We start from the raw sequence: 16,354 nt of genomic DNA, 5'->3' as shown, positions 1-16,354 counted from the left end.
GTAACAATGCTTTTAAAGAGTAAAAGACACGAACTTTTTTTATATATTTCAATGCAATTGAGATGCTGAAAATCATACACGGGGTTTTTAGGGGAGATTGTTACCGTCCAATTCGATACTTGGCATTCAACCGTGAACATTCGCCCATTTCAGTTCATCATTTCATATCCTTCAAAAGCATGTTCCTGTTTTACTGCACACTATCATACACGAAGATTGAGTATTTGCCGAGTTACCACGACGTTTGTTTGTTATGGTTCTTGTAATTAATCTTTTTACAAAGCTCCGCAAAGAAGATTTTGAATAAAGTACGCTGATAAATATGTTACTTAAGGGATCAAATCCAAGCAATATTTTAGTTAAAAGATCAAATTTAGGTAATCGGTAGACGGAGTCTGTTTATAAATATGGTTTGTTTGATATTGAAAAAGATCAAATTTAGGTAATCGGTAGACGGAGTAGGTTTATAAATATGGTTGGTTTGATATTGATTGAATGAATGATATTTTAATGTCATTACATTAAAAAAAAATAGTTCATGGCATCTAGTTTTTATGTTTTTGTTTTTTGTGATTTGGTTTTTTTCTTATTTAAATTGATGATGAGTTGGCTCAATTTTCTAAGAGTTCTCTCGCTGAAAAGACATTGTCAAGAGACCGATGCTAACATATTGTCATAATTATTCTTGATGTATTTGAAAGCATTACATTCTAAAATGAAATATTCTTATGATTACACTGCCCCAAAAGTGTAAAAAGTACACACTCGTTGTTCCCAAGCTTTTTTAGGTCTTTTCCACCGTCTTGTTTCACACCGAAGTTGATGCAAGTTAGTTCTTAATTGAGCAATAAGAATCTTTGCTCTCCACGAAATGCTAGCTCCAATATACTCTCTTTGTTGGAGATCACAAGTAGGGTTGAATTCCTCAACATGGTACTTCTTCTTTCTGCCCAACTCTTTTCCCGGTATATGCTTACAAAACTTCTCCATAACAAAATTCTTTAACTCCTTGCTATTTGAGGGACAAGCATTGAGGTAGATATCTCATTTTTGCATCCATTTATTATTTTGTCTCATCTATATTTTCTTTCTTTCACTTATGCCTTCGTCAAAGATAACTTTAGGCTATCTACCTACTCTCAGTTGCTCAATTATTTTTAGATATCTTATAAGACGCACCATTGCAATTGCTTCGATGGGAGCTGCTCCTGTTTCACTCAACATTATCTCATAAGGAACCGAACTTTTTATTTTGAACTTGCTCGTGATCAAGAGTTTTTGGATTTTCTCAATTGGTTTCCATTTTGAGACGGGGGTACTGGTAGCCCATAATTCACACCCATATAGTATCACGAGACAAAGTAGGAATCCAAAAAGTACTTTAGTCATTTTCCAATCCCATAACATTGCCTCTCTACATTTATTTTGAAGAGCGTATAATGCTTTCCACCCTCCTAAAATTCTCTTCTTTCTGCAGTCCTCCCAATTAAGCTTGTTGTTGAAATCAAACCAAAGGTACTTGTATTCATTTACTTCTTCAAGAATGTTACCCTCAAAGAAGATCGTGTGTTGACTATGCTTCCTTTTATTAGAGAAAAACATTATTTTGGTCTTGTTTGTATTGACTTGCATCCCCACTACTCTGCAAAAGTGCAAAGGGCATATAGGTGCATCTGCAATCCATGGGTTGGTTTGGTAATCAATATAAGGTCATCAGCATACAAAAGAAGCTCTATCACAAACTCCCCCAAACGAACACCATTGTCACCTTGAAAATTTAGCCACTCTTCTAGTTTATCAATATATAAACCAAAAAGAGTAGGGGATAAAGGGCAACCTTGCTTGACTCCAATGTCACTTTTAATGCTTTCCAAAATTCCTACTGAAGTTCTAATTTTGACTTTCACCTCTTCATAGAGCATATGGACAACAGCTCTATAATGCAAAGGAATTTCAAGTTCTTCCATTTTACGCCACAACTTATCTCTAGGGCCCATGTCAAATGCCTTTTTGAAGTCAACAAAGCAACAAAATACTTCTTTTTTGTCCCCCCAAGCCTTTTCAATAATGTGTCTCAACATGATACCATGATCCACTATAGAATGCTTTGGCCTAAAACCTGCTTGCCTCTTTGCCCTCTTTTCTTTTACTTCTGCCCACTTACTGTTTCTATTTTCTACCATGCTGTCGAAGAGCTTTGCAAACAAATGATTGATCAAATTGTGTATATTTTAAGTAAAATTGATAGGAATTTTTACGTGTATAATGTTATAATGGTTATGTTCTAAATTAAATAGGGAATGTTTTATTTTTTTGGTTAAGTGGTTTGAGAGATTTGATTTGAGTATAATCATTTGGTTATCTGGTATCAATTTGTAGTTTGATATATATTTGTCTTTTACTTGAGAACACTATATAAATCTAGTTATTCTACTTTATCTCTAGATCAACAAAGGGCTCCAAATCCATGGAGGGGGAAAGGTTATGGAAACTGACGCTAAATAATTCATGTGGTTGTGCATCAGAGATAAAGATCTGACATGGGATTACCTTCAAGAAAGATCTTTCCATGGGCAAGGCATTTGTATTTGTGTCATCAAGCTAAGGAATTTGTCATCCAACTCTTTCTCGCATGCCCCTTTATCTAATTTGTTAGCGGGGGATCATAAAGGATCATGGGGAAGCATATGTCTAGGAAGGCCCCTCTATTGGCTCTACTCTCTCACGTTGGTTCTCTTCTCAGCATAGGAAATAGCACAAATTACTTCCCCTAACCATTGCCTAAGGTGTATGGTTAGATTTCAATCAAGTCATTTTTTAGAATAAGGATCCCTTGACAGTTAAAATGGAAATCAATGGCACTATAATTATTGATGAATTCTACCAACCTTCCAAGTCACAACTTGAAGAGCTTTGTACTACTCCATAGATCCAATTTGGCACTCCTTAAGCATTTTTATATGGTGTCACACAAGGAGCTCCTCTTTAAGGTGGGGTGAGGGGAATACTCTTCTTATATACTACCCACTCCATTAATTTCTTTGCAATTATTAGGGTGGTAACAAGTAATTTTGTTGAACTTAGGACTCTTAACTTTTACTCCACCTTGCTAATGAATAGAGAATTCCTCATTTACACTTATATAGATACTCACCTAGTCATAAATTATATGAAAGGAACTTCAAGGTTATAGAATTACTCACTCAAACATCCTTTCAAAACATTCAACATAGTATATCTTCTTTTGCTCGCATAACTTATGATCATGTGTTTAGGGAAAGCGACCAAGACGTCAATTCCCTTTCCAAAGATAGAATAGTGTTGGACAGATGAATATGGAAAAATTAAAGAAAATAAAGAAGGCATTCGGCCAAAATATCTTCACAACTCTTGGCTCCAACTAGATCATGATAGTAATTGTGGTCCACATGGAATCTGTTTGTTGTATTTATATTTTTATTGTGTTGGCGAAAAATGATGTTTAGATTGAGACCATGGGTTCAGGCACAAGGGCCAACAAAGGGTTCACCATAGTCTAGCGTAGCGCCAGCATTTTCACCTTACTCAAGAGAATAAAGCATCTCACTCGAGGCACGTCACAACCTTACTTGGTTAAGGGACTGGAATGAAGAATCAGGAATCAAAGAGAACCATTCAAAGAAACTAGCACTAGTTCAATTCAGAACTAGGATATCAGGCATGCAATCGCTACATAAGAAAATATCTTAAGTATTCATGATGGTACATAATACACATATGCATTCATAACAAAAATTTAAAAGGGATACATAAACATAACATAAGAAGACTCTTAAATATCCCTGTAACTTTCCTTTTCATCAGATTTGGCAAACATTACATCAGTACATGAGGTTCAAAGCCTTCTCAATAGAACAGAGATTAGAAAGATAAACTAATACATAAGCAGGTGCCCACAGAGTTATGTGGGCTCCAAAGACCCCGTGACAACATTTCGGTACATTTCTCTCCCCTTTTTGGCTTCCCTTCGACCCTTTTAACATTGTGCTCACCTTAAATGTTGCTTCCCCCTCAGATGCTTCATATGTCTCTTTTCAGCTACCTCTGTTGCTTGGTTGTGACTACTTCCTCGGTTGTTAGTGAACGTTGGGGCTCAGTTGTGACTGCATGTGCCTGATTTCTCTGGTCGGTCCTCTACAACTGCCAGTTTCCAACAGGTTCTTTCTCTTTCCTTGGCTATCTTCCCCATGACTTTTCATTTGTCATCTTTGGTCAAAATGTGGTCAACCATCAAACCATCGACAAACCATGACAAAACTTAATCCTCAAAATGAAGGACCCAACAGGCCCTGACCACAATCCATTAACTCATCCCCGAGTCAATCATTTGTTGGTGTTGTTGGTGCTTGTTATAGGCCATTTTGTCACATCTAGTCAATAAGCCTATTAACTGGATCAATCAACATCCTTTTACCCCTTGTCATCACCTTTGCATAAATCCTTAAGCATGACTCTCCCTAATCCTAGAGTTTCTACCTTTAACTGCTTCATTTCAATGATTTTAAGGCCCAACTCACCCTAACCCTTTAGGAGACTGTGTTCATTAGAAAACTGACCTTCTCTACACCTATGTTGATCACCAGTAGGTTGTCCCTTACTGGGGGTGCGTTGATTCTAGAAATTCGGGAAAAATAAAAAGAATCCTGAAGCTTCCTCTTCGAGAAGCTTCCAAGAGTTGTTACAACCATTTACCTTGGATGAAATTCTCGAATCCTATCCTATCCTACCTTGGATATTTCACCACTTATCTCTTGAGCTCATCCTCCCATCAACAGTGGATCTCAAGCCTAGATTGGTAAATGGATAAGAATTCCTAAACTACCATCCTCTCATATATATTTATTGCCATCCACAAGCTAGGGTTTGGATTTTGGAGATAGATTATACCCTAATGTTGTTGTTGTGAGAGTCATTATTCCATGCATTAGGGTGACATAGAGATACACTTTGTGACAAGTCAACATGGAGGAGCTCTTCTACAAGATCAACTCTATATTTGGTTGTAACTTTCACCACTTTTATTAATATAAAGAGTTCATTGTTTTCCTGTATGTGATTTTATGATTTCATGTATTTCAATACCATGTTGATATATTGAATGAAGTGATTGGATGATGCTACATAGATGTCGTAGATCTTTGGCTTGTGTTATTTGATTGTGTAGGTTCTAATTATAGCGATCAAAGCTATGATTGGAGCATACAAGCTAAGAGAGGGCCAAAGCTTACGATAGATTCCAGGTAGGCTTCATCCCGTTGTCCATTTACTTTAAGTAAAACATTGGTTTCTTTGCTTTATGTTGTTCTAGACTAGGCCACCTAGTCTAGGGTAGCTACTTTTGTCCATAGTTGTAGATTTTGTATAACAAATTGGCGACCATATTGGGGACCGGTGTATTCCTTTGGTGGTTTCCTTGTCCTTATTGCTTATTTCATCTCTTCTTTAGACCTTCATTATTTTACTCATACAAGAATACACCTAGGAAGACCTTTCATTGAGTTTCAATTGCAATATTTGTGTTGGAATCTTGCATCCCCTTATCAGCGCTCCCTCTAGTCTAGTGATAGAGCGTTGCAATGCTCCTGATCTTTCATTGTGTCTAGATTGCAGAGCACTGGTGCCCTTTCAACACCTGCGTTGGACCTTGTTCATGCATAAATTTGCTTTTGTCTAATTTGCTCTCTATCTAGCTTTGTTCTAGCTGCTCTTCCTTGAGACCCTGAGTGTCTTGTGGTCTCTCAGAAGCCTCCATTTGATTTGCTTTTGGTTTTGATTGCCTTTGATAAGTATTTGTTTAGATTTTCATTTATTCTTATCATTAGGTCATTAGTAAAATGATTTGTTTGATCATTGAGTGTTTGAATGAATTGGTGTTTTAGTCATCGTTCTGAAAAGTTTGCTTCTATCAATGATTAGACGTGCATTTTGGTATTCATAATATTTGAGAATTAAGTGGAATTGGAAATAAAAATATCTTTGCATTGGAATATAGGGTTGTGTATGTGTATCAATATTGGAACAATTGCATTCAAAGGGAATTACACTTAGCATATTGTTTGTTTCATTTTGTATGTTGCATACTCTTTGTCTCTTCCATCCTCTTAGCATATTGTTTGTTTCATTTTGTATGTTGCATACTCTTTGTCTCTTCCATCCTTTAGATACATTTTCATTACAAGTGAAATATTTCATTTCTTCATGCTAGGTTGGATATTTGGGAATTTAGGTGAAACTCGTGGTGAGCCCCAAAATTGAAACTTAATTGAAGATAAACATTAAAATTTATTGAATAGGTGTAAGGAGCATTTGTAATTATAATGCAAACACTTAGAGGTCTAGGTTAGAGATGTGTTCTAGCATCGTTAAACGCATGAGTTGTCATTGTTTTCCAATGTTGTATCCCAGGGGTGATACTTGTTCCACGTACGTAAGTGTATCTGATCGGTCTCTACATACTTTTAGGTATATTGGATGGCTCTCCACGCATGATAAGTATATGGGAACACTCTCATCGAATGGTTTTGCATTAGGAAACACTACTACGAACTGCACTTCTGCGTACCGTCGAGTATATTTTGGAATTCCACCATAGGTTGGTATCCTCACCATAGATAATAGAGTAAATCGCTTTGTATACTATGATACATTGAACACATCATTTAGGGAGATTGCATGCACATACGTTAAGTCCTTGGTTCTCCAAGGTGTATTTTGCAGTTCACAGTTACTTGGTAAACCTTTATGCCTAGTTTACCCCCCCCTGATGCAGGAGCATCGGGACGGGCCAGCAATGTGGGAAATTGCCCACATGTTGTGGCTTGAAAAAAGGAAAAAAAACCCGTATTTCATTTGATGTTGATAGAGAGTCGAGTTCATAGTTAGTTTGTTGTTGTAATAGTTAAAATCTTTCCATTTAGTGTTTGATTTGTTAGGCGCATCTTCTGTTGGAATAAATTTATGGTGATCACCTTATCTATTATTAGAGAAATTAGTGGCATAACAGAAGCTAAAGAAGGGCGATTCTGGTGGAAATAAATGGCAAACTGAAGATTCTTGGAGCGGATCAACGCCGGTTTCTTCTGGGAGATCTTGATTCCGGCAAATTGTTATAAACAGGTGTTATATACCTGTTCTGACCGCTGATTGTGGCTAATGCAGCTGCGTTGGACCGGAATATGGGTCAATCACTGAACCTGCATTAAAAACTAACTGAGATATGGCAGAGGACGGATTGATAGGCTGGAATCGGCTCAGAATCCAGGTCGATAGTGTGATTTTTGTTATGTCAAAGTCTTGATATGCCAAAAAGAAGAGAAAAGACGGGGTTGGATCGGCGTTTTTTTTTGGTTGTTGTTTATTCAGATAGGATGTAAAATTTGTGACCTGCGTTGTCAAATAAGATAGGAACAGATGTTTCGTTTGATGGTTTTTTGTTTTTGGTTGTGATCTATATGCGTAGGTTAAGCCTGCGATGTGCTGGGTGATAGAACGCATTGTATCGGTGGATACAATGGACCAATGAGTATGTAATCTTTTGGGTATTGTAATAATATAGCGCAGGTGGAAATGCAACGTTCTTTGTTTTGTTTGAACTAACAGGTGTCACATTTTTTTATTTGCGTTGGGAAAAGGGTGTGATGGCAGCGTCTTTCTGTTGCTAACAAAATCCAGTTTGATGAGGAAAAAACAGAGGCACTGTTTGGATAGTTCGGGCGGTTTCAAGTTAAAGAAGATCGCCTTATCTTTACTGAAGTCTGTTGTTTAAAAAGAAACAGAGTTTTCTTTGTTGGTAGATCGGCCTTTTAAATCTGAAGCAGATTGATATGTATGATTGCTGAGTGTTATTGCTTGTAGATTGAGCTTAAAAATTTCAGGTACATCAAATTTTGGTATCAGAGCCATACTAACGGGTGTTTGCAGCAAAAGATGCCGCCAAGAAGAGGAATTGGTCGAGGAAGACCAGAACCTAATGCAGTCCTGATAGACGAAGTGCGAAGACTGCGTGAACGAATGGAGACAATGGAAACAGCCCAGAGAAGAGCACCGGATGAGGGGGCTGAAAGCTCTTCAGAAGAATCTGAGGAAGATGTGGAAGCAGAAGAAGAGAATGAAAACGTTAAACTCGTGAAGATGCTGGCGAAGGTTGGAAGCAAACCCAAGATAGAAATTCCTATGTACGAAGGGAATTTAAATGCCGAGGAGCTCATGGATTGGATCAGATCCATAGATCAGTATTTCGATTATGAAGAGGTTGAGGAGAATAAGAGGGTGAAGTTTGCAGTCACTAGACTGAAGGGCCATGCAGCCCTCTGGTGGGACGAGTTATAGACATCAAGAACGCGAAAGGGGAAATCTAAGATCAAGCAGTGGAATAAAATGGTAAGCAAACTGAAAGCCAAGTTTTTGCCTAAAGACTATCATTTGAATCTTTTATACAGATTCAAAATTTGAAGCAGAAAGGAATGTCTGTTAAAGAATATACTGAAGAATTTTACAGGTTAAACATCAGAACAGGGCATGTAGAAGATGATCTGGAGAAAGTAGCCAGATATGTTAATGGGCTAAGGTATGAGATCCAAGACGAGATTAGCCTGTTAAGTTTGAAAACTGTTGAAGATGCCTATCAAGCAAGTTTGAAAGAAGAGGAGAAAATATTGCGGAAACAGAGTCAAAGAAACAGAGGAAAGAGCTCAGCAAGAGGTAGAGGATCAGTCAGATCCAGAGGAACACAGCATCAGTTTGAAGCAGGAAGTTCCAGCGGCAGATCACCACAGATGGGTGATTCTAGTAGAGGGAGATTCGCGCCCAGAGGAAGAGGGCGAGGAAGAGATGTCAGGTGTTATACCTGTGGAGAATGGGGACATACGTCGTGGAATTGTCCTCAGAACAAATCAGCAAGCCAGAGAGGTGCAAATGTGGCTGAGGCAAAGCCGGAACCACCTCGACTTGTAGAGAAGGAAGAACCACCGGAGGAAGGTGAATCATTGCTGCTCAGAAGAACTTTGCTGAGATCAGAAAAAGAGATTGGAGAACCTGCGCAAAGGAAGAACTTGTTCAGGACTACATGCAAATCAAAGGGTAAGTGCTGTAAGGTTATAATTGATAGTGGGAGTACTGACAATCTTGTGTCTACAGAGATGGTGGAAAAGCTTGGGTTAACAAAGAAAGCGCATCCTGCACCTTACAAAGTATCTTGGCTTCAGAAGGGTCATCAAGTCACCGTGACAGAACAATGTAATGTGGAAATGCAGATTGGCACATACAGAGATGTGATTTTATGTGACATAATGCCCATGGACGTATGTCACCTGTTATTGGGGAGACCATGGCAATTTGACCGAAAGGCGATTCATGATGGAAGAAGAAATACATACACCATAGAAAAGGATGGAGTTAAGCATACGTTGCTGCCAGTGAAGAATGATGCTGATAAAGAGCTGCCCGAAAATAATATTATGCTGATCAGTGGCAAAGAATTTTTACAAGAGGTGGACAAAAGCGCAGAGATGCATTTCGCTATCGTGGGGAGGCCAAAGGTAATTTTAATCTCCACAAATTTACATGATTTGCCTGAAGAAATTCAATCTGTGTTAGATAGTTACATGGATATCATTATGGATGAATTGCCAAATGAATTACCACCCGTTAGAAGTATAAGTCATCATATCGACTTAATACCAGGAGCAAGTCTACCTAACAAAGCTGCATATAGATTAACTCCTTAGGAAAATGCAGAAGTTGCAAGACAGGTTCAAGAGCTGATGGACAAGGGGCTGATTCGAGAAAGTTTGAGTCCGTGTGCTGTGCCAACGGTGCTTAGTCCGAAAAAGGGAGGAGAATGGCGCATGTGCACCGATTCCAGAGCTATCAACAAGATAACAGTCAGGTATAGATTTCCTTTGCCCAGGATGGATGATTTAATGGATTGTCTAAGTGGATCCAGGTACTTCACTAAGATAGATCTGAAAAGCGGGTACCATCAGATCAGAATTTGGGAAGGCGATGAGTGGAAAACCGCTTTCAAAACCAACAATGGATTGTATGAATGGTTAGTGATGCCTTTTGGGCTCACTAATGCGCCTAGCACATTCATGAGATTAATGAATGAGGTTCTAAAAGAATACACAGGTAAATTTGTTGTTGTTTACCTTGATGATATCCTAGTTTTCAACAAAAGTAAAGAGGAGCATTTGAAACACTTGAAGTTAGTTTTGAAAACTCTGCAGAAAGAGAAACTACTAATCAATTTGAAGAAATGTAGTTTTATGAAAGAAGAGCTGGTATACTTGGGATTTGTGATTTCCAGAGACGGTTTGAAAATGGATCCGGAAAAGGTACAAGCAATCAGAAACTGGCCTATTCCCAAGAGTGTCTTTGAGGTAAGAAGTTTCCATGGACTTGCTATTTTCTACCGAAAATTTATACAGGGATTTAGTCAAGTTTGTGCACCAATCCTTGAGACAATCAAGGAGGTCAATCAGCCATTTCGATGGACAGAAGTAGCTGATAGGAGTTTTAATCTGTTGAAAAGAAAGATAACAGAAAAGCCAATTCTAGCCTTACCAAATTTCAAGAAGGTTTTTCAAGTGGAAGCCGATGCAAGTGGAGAAGCAGTTGGTGCGGTGCTAAGCCAGGAGCAAAGGCCAATAGCATATTTCAGCGAGAAGTTAAATGATGCAAAGAAAAAATATTCCTCTTATGATAAAGAATTTTACACTATTGTGCAGGCATTAAAAAATGGAGGCATTACTTGCTACCGAAAGAGTTCATCTTATATTTAGACAACCATGCTTTGCAGTTTATTAATAACCAGCCAAAACTAATTCAGAAGCACGCCAAGTGGGTGGAATTTCTGCAAAGTTTCACTTTTGTAATAAAGCATAAAAGTGGTAAGTCTAACAAAGTAGCGGATGCATTGAGCAGAGTAAGTTTTCTTTTGCAAGAATTTAAAGTGGGTGTTGTAGGATTTGATGAAATGATAGAGATGTACAAGGATGATGGGGATTTTAAAGACATCTACACAACAGTGCAGAACCCGGTGAGCAATAACAGAAGTCAATGGATGGATTACCTTGTTCAAGGAGGCCTGCTATTTAAAAGCAACAAATTGTGCATCCCAAAATGTTCCATGAGAGAGAACATCATTAAAGAGAAGCACAGTGGAGGATTGTCTAGTCATTTTGGACAAGAAAAAACTTTTGCTTAGGTGAATGCTTTTTATTATTGGCCTAAAATGCAAACTGATGTCAAAAAGTTTGTTGAGAAATGCAGGGTATGCTAGTATGCCAAAGGAAGGAGTCAAAATATCGGACTATATCAGCCATTGCCCATACCAGATCGACCATGGGATGCAGTGAGTATGGACTTCATTTTGGGTTTACCAAAAACTCAGAGAGGAAATGATTCTATTTATGTTGTTGTAGACAGATTTTCTAAAATGGCTCATTTTATTACTTGTAAGAAAACTAATGATGCCACACACATAGAAAATTTGTTCTTTTCAGAGATTGTAAGATTGCATGGGTTGCCTGTAAGTATTGTATCAGATCGAGACACTAAATTTGTAGGGCATTTCTGGAGGACACTTTGGAAGAAATTGGGAACTAAACTTAGTTTTAGTTCAGCTTACCATCCTCAAACGGATGGTCAAACTGAAGTTGTAAATAGAAGTTTGGGGAATATATTAAGAAGTTTGGTACATCAAAATCCCAAACAGTGGGATTTGGCATTAGCTCAAGCTGAATTTGCTTACAACGACACACCAAACCGAAGCACTGGAATGAGTCCATTTCAGATTGTCTTCGGAATGCATCCGAGAGGAGTATATGAGCTAAGGGACTTGGGGAACCAAGAAACCAGAAGTGCAAGTGCTGAAGATTTTGTTGAACAAATGCAGAAGCTACAGGAAGAAGTTAAAGGTAAACTACAGGAAAGCAGCAAGAAATACAAGCAAAAGGCAGATCTGAAAAGAAGAGAAAAAGAATTTCAAGTGGGAGATTTAGTCATGGCATATTTGAGAAAAGAGAGATTTCCTACAAAAACTTACAACAAGCTGAAACTGAAGAAGATAGGGCCATGTAAAATCAAAAGGAAATTTTCAGCCAATGCATATGAGATTGAGTTACCAGAAGGGATCGAAATATCTCCCATTTTTAATATTGCAGACTTGTATCTGTTCAGAAAGGCAGAAACAGAATTGCAGACTGAAGCTACAGGTGATGAAGTTCAAACTGTGGATTGGGCAGAACAGGTACCAAAAACATTCAAGAAAGAAGTTGAAGCTATTTTAGATCAGCGGATATCCAAGAAAACTCGAGGGCAGACATATTTCCAGTATCTTGTCAAGTGGAAGGAGCAGCCAGTGGAAGATCCAGTTGGTTGACAACAACTGAATTGCAGAAATATGGCATAACTCTTGAAAGTTTAAAGAACCAATCTTTTCTTCTCTGGGAGTCTGATGCAGGAGCATCGGGACGGGCCAGCAATGTGGGAAATTGCCCACATGTTGTGGCTTGAAAAAAGGAAAAAAAACCCGTATTTCATTTGCTGTTGATAGAGAGTCGAGTTCATAGTTAGTTTGTTGTTGTAATAGTTAAAATCTTTCCATTTAGTGTTTGATTTGTTAGGCGCATCTTCTGTTGGAATAAATTTATGGTGATCACCTTATCTATTATTAGAGAAATTAGTGGCATAACAGAAGCTAAAGAAGGGCGATTCTGGTGGAAATAAATGGCAAACTGAAGATTCTTGGAGCGGATCAACGCCGGTTTCTTCTGGGAGATCTTGATTCAAGAGCGCTTGAAATCCGGCAAATTGTTATAAACAGGTGTTATATACCTGTTCTGACCGCCGATTGTGGCTAATGCAGCTGCGTTGGACCAGAATATGGGTCAATCACTGAACCTGCATTAAAAACTAACTGAGATATGGCGGAGGACGGATTGATAGGCTGGAATCGGCTCAGAATCCGGGTCGATAGTGTGATTTTTGTTATGTCAAAGTCTTGATATGCCAAAAAGAAGAGAAAAGACAGGGTTGGATCGGCGTTTTTTTCTGGCTGTTGCTTATTTAGATAGGATGTAAAATTTGTGACCTGCGTTGTCAAATAAGATAGGGAACAGATGTTTCATTTGATGGTTTTTTGTTTTTGGTTGTGATCTATATGCGTAGGTTAAGCCTACGATGTGCTGGATATAGAATGCATTGTATCGGTGGATACAATGGACCAATGAGTATGTAATCTTTTGGGTATTGTAATAATATAGCGTAGGTGGAAATGCAACGTTTTTTGTTTTGTTTGAACTAACAGGTGTCACAATTTTTTTATTTGCGTTGGGAAAAGGGTGTGATGGCAGCATCTTTCTGTTGCTAACAAAATTCAGTTTGATGAGGAAAAAACAGAGGTACTGTTTGGATAGTTCGGGCGGTTTCAAGTTAAAGAAGATCGCCTTATCTTTACTGAGGTCGGTTGTTTAGAAAGAAACAAAGTTTTCTTTGTTGGTAGATTGGCCTTTTAAATCTGAGCAGATTGATATGTATGATTGCTGAGTGTTTTGCTTGTAGATTGAGCTTAAAAATTTCAGGTACATCACCCCCCCTTTTTTTCAATTGTTAACATTTATTAATCCAACATGGAAGAACGAAGACCTTTCCCTCGTCGTTCGTGTAGAATGCAAAATAAGCCTCCTCTTCCACCAGAGGCAACTCTTGGCCATCATTAGAAGTATAAGAAGATGCAAACTATCGAATCAGGGACTTCAGGAACTACTTATTGTCCTCCTCCTGAAATTGATCTGCTATAATCATATTTCCCTTTAAGCATTGAGCCCAAGATTACATCTTCTCTTCCAAGTGAATTTGATACAATCAAAACAGAAGTACCTAAATCCTTATTGCTTGAGGTCATATACCTTATTACCTGAGGTTATTCAACCTAAGGTACCTCAGCCATATTCACCCGTTACTTCAAGACATTTCCCTTATCTTCCTTTGTCTCAGACACAATCATCGACTATATATCTTGGACCCAACGGTGAACCCCTTCCACCTAGTCTTGTGAGTATTGAAGAGATCCCACAGGAAGAACCTTGTCCCTCTTCTCCTATTCATTTGAGAGGGCTTCATCTTTATCAAACTTATCCTCTTCCTCCTCTTCAAACTCCATCTCAACCTCCTTTATTAGATTATGTTCCTTTCAGTTCACCCTTGAGTTTTTCGCAGCAATCATCTTTGGGATTGTTAACCATGACTGAATCTGCTATGGTTTCCTAGCCTGCTACTTTGGTTGAGACAACCACTATTGCTTCCTCATCCATGTTTGCGACATCACTAGAGACACGTATGTATGGTGGCCTGTCCGTCCCACCTAACTATCCATCATTGTCTGGTACCTTATCTAGTGATGCATCTAGTCCTTGGACCTCTCCCATGACATCTATTTTTGGAATTTCGTCTAACACTTCTCTAATAAGAACTATATAGTATGCTCCTTCTCCTCCACCTACAGTTATAATTGAACAGCATGTTGGTCCTTATGTTAGTGGATACCTTCAACAACCCAATTCTCCTTATATTGGGTACCCTTCACCTAGTGGGCAGTTGCCTCCATCATCCCCTCCTCCTTTGGCAAGGGGGCAACCTGTCATTGGTATAACATAGATTAGTGCTTTGCCTTATTTGAATCCTCATTTTGGTTTGGCTAATAATATTTAGCAACCTGATTTTCTAGTCCAATCTGGTTCGGTTGTGCGTACATCCATGCATTCTCAATCTATGCCATCTGCATCCCAAATTCCTACCTAGCAATCTATACCTCAGCAAGCTCAAATCGATGTGAGCCTGATCCAGGTGGATGTTGGTGGCCACCCACCTATCCCATTTGGACCCCCACAACTGTCTCTTTCAGTTTTTTAGTTTCCGTAATTATAGCACAATTTACTATTTTTAGTAGTTTTTCGAGTCCTGAACTTCTGGAGCCGTTTTGAGGCCGTAAACGATGTTTTTTCGGAAATCTGGGAGCAACATGGGTCCATGGACGAATGTTGCTCTTGCCAAAGTTGTAGTTCTCGGATAGATCTTTCTAACGAGCTATTGTACGCGTCAAATAGAGATCGTATGCCAAAGTTATGACCCCGAGAAATTGATTTACCAACTTACCCAAAACGGGGCCCACATTTTGGTGTTTCATCTTCTAGGGTTAGGTTTTGGGATGTTAAGGGTTTTCCATTGTTTCTCAACAATAAATAGGCCTTCAAGCCTCATTGTAATACAATTCAGAGGCATGTAGCTGCCACATCTCTTCTCAGAGATAAGCTACCATCGCCCTAGCTGGTTTATTTCCATTTCTGTTTGTAAGCATATTTCAGTATTTTACAGTAATGAAATGAAGTATTATTTCTGCTGCATCTCTGTATTTATGGTTATCTCTGTAATTTGTTGCGTTCCTGTTTAAATCCAGATCAAAGGCAACCTTTATAGGTTGTCTCTATGACTCAATCTAGTCCAACAGTTTCTGGTACCTCCCAGATCCCATATACTCAGCCTTTATAAGGTGCCTCACAGTCTCAATCACTTGGCCAAGGTATTCCTAAAATCCTAGTAGGACATACTGCATATCGTATGACACAACTTCCATCGACTCCACCTTATGTTGAAATGGTGAAAAATCTTGCGAGAACACAGTAATAGCCTTTTCAAGGTATCCCTCAAGTGCCTTATCAATGCCAACAAGTATAAACCTAGCCACTCCAGCATTTACAGGGTTATCCTAGATCTAGACAACAAGGATATGTGTATACTAGTTATCAAAATCCTCCCTATTCCAGTACCCAGGTTTCCTCTTTATCAAAATCCCCCTTATTATGGAACCCAGATTCCCGTTTCCCATGCTATTCCATCCTATCCATGATATCCTCCTCCAGATGTTAATAGGTAGTTATCTTTTGTGGAAACTCTTGAACTGTTGGATTTGACTTGGCTCACGAATGATCTTATTGCTCATTCTCCTTTCTCGATGATAATTCCTGCTAAATGGCCTTTTGATATCCCAAAATTCAATGGGAATCTTGGAGAAGACCCATCCACCCACATGATGACTTATCATCTTTGGTGTTCTTCGAACTCCCTGAATGATGATTCCATTCGATTGTGTATTTTCCAGTGTACACTTACAGATTCCGCAACTAAATGGTATATTGAATTACCTAGAGCTTCATTCAATAATTTTAGTTCCTTAGCCACCACATTCCTAACACATTTCCAATTGCCCATACTATACGAGACTGGAATGGAACTTTTGACCAACTATAAACAAAGT

At 38.6% G+C, this 16,354-nt stretch overlaps 1 protein-coding gene across 6 annotated transcripts in view; it reads right to left on the bottom strand.

Annotated features, from left to right (window-relative positions):
* The window catches only part of LOC149146305 (uncharacterized), a 93,375-nt gene extending 93,021 nt beyond the window's left edge, over positions 1-354 (bottom strand). For 2 of the 6 annotated variants that reach the window (XM_089446989.1, XM_089446991.1), the window contains exon 1: positions 105-354. The gene's annotated coding sequence lies outside the window, so the exon portion shown is untranslated. Of the gene's footprint in view, positions 1-34 lie in introns of all 6 variants that reach the window. The other 4 variants (XM_089446988.1, XM_089446990.1, XM_089446987.1 and 1 more) reach the window with 4 other exon arrangements.
* Positions 355-16,354: the final 16,000 nt, after the last annotated feature.

Source organism: Pinus tabuliformis, chromosome X (genome assembly GCF_031772625.1).
Source record: "Pinus tabuliformis cultivar Carrire ecotype Pingquan chromosome X, CPIR1, whole genome shotgun sequence".
Lineage (NCBI taxonomy): Eukaryota > Viridiplantae > Streptophyta > Pinopsida > Pinales > Pinaceae > Pinus > Pinus tabuliformis.
The sequence above is the reverse complement of the archived record's forward strand: the minus strand, read 5'-3'. Positions and strand labels throughout refer to the sequence as shown.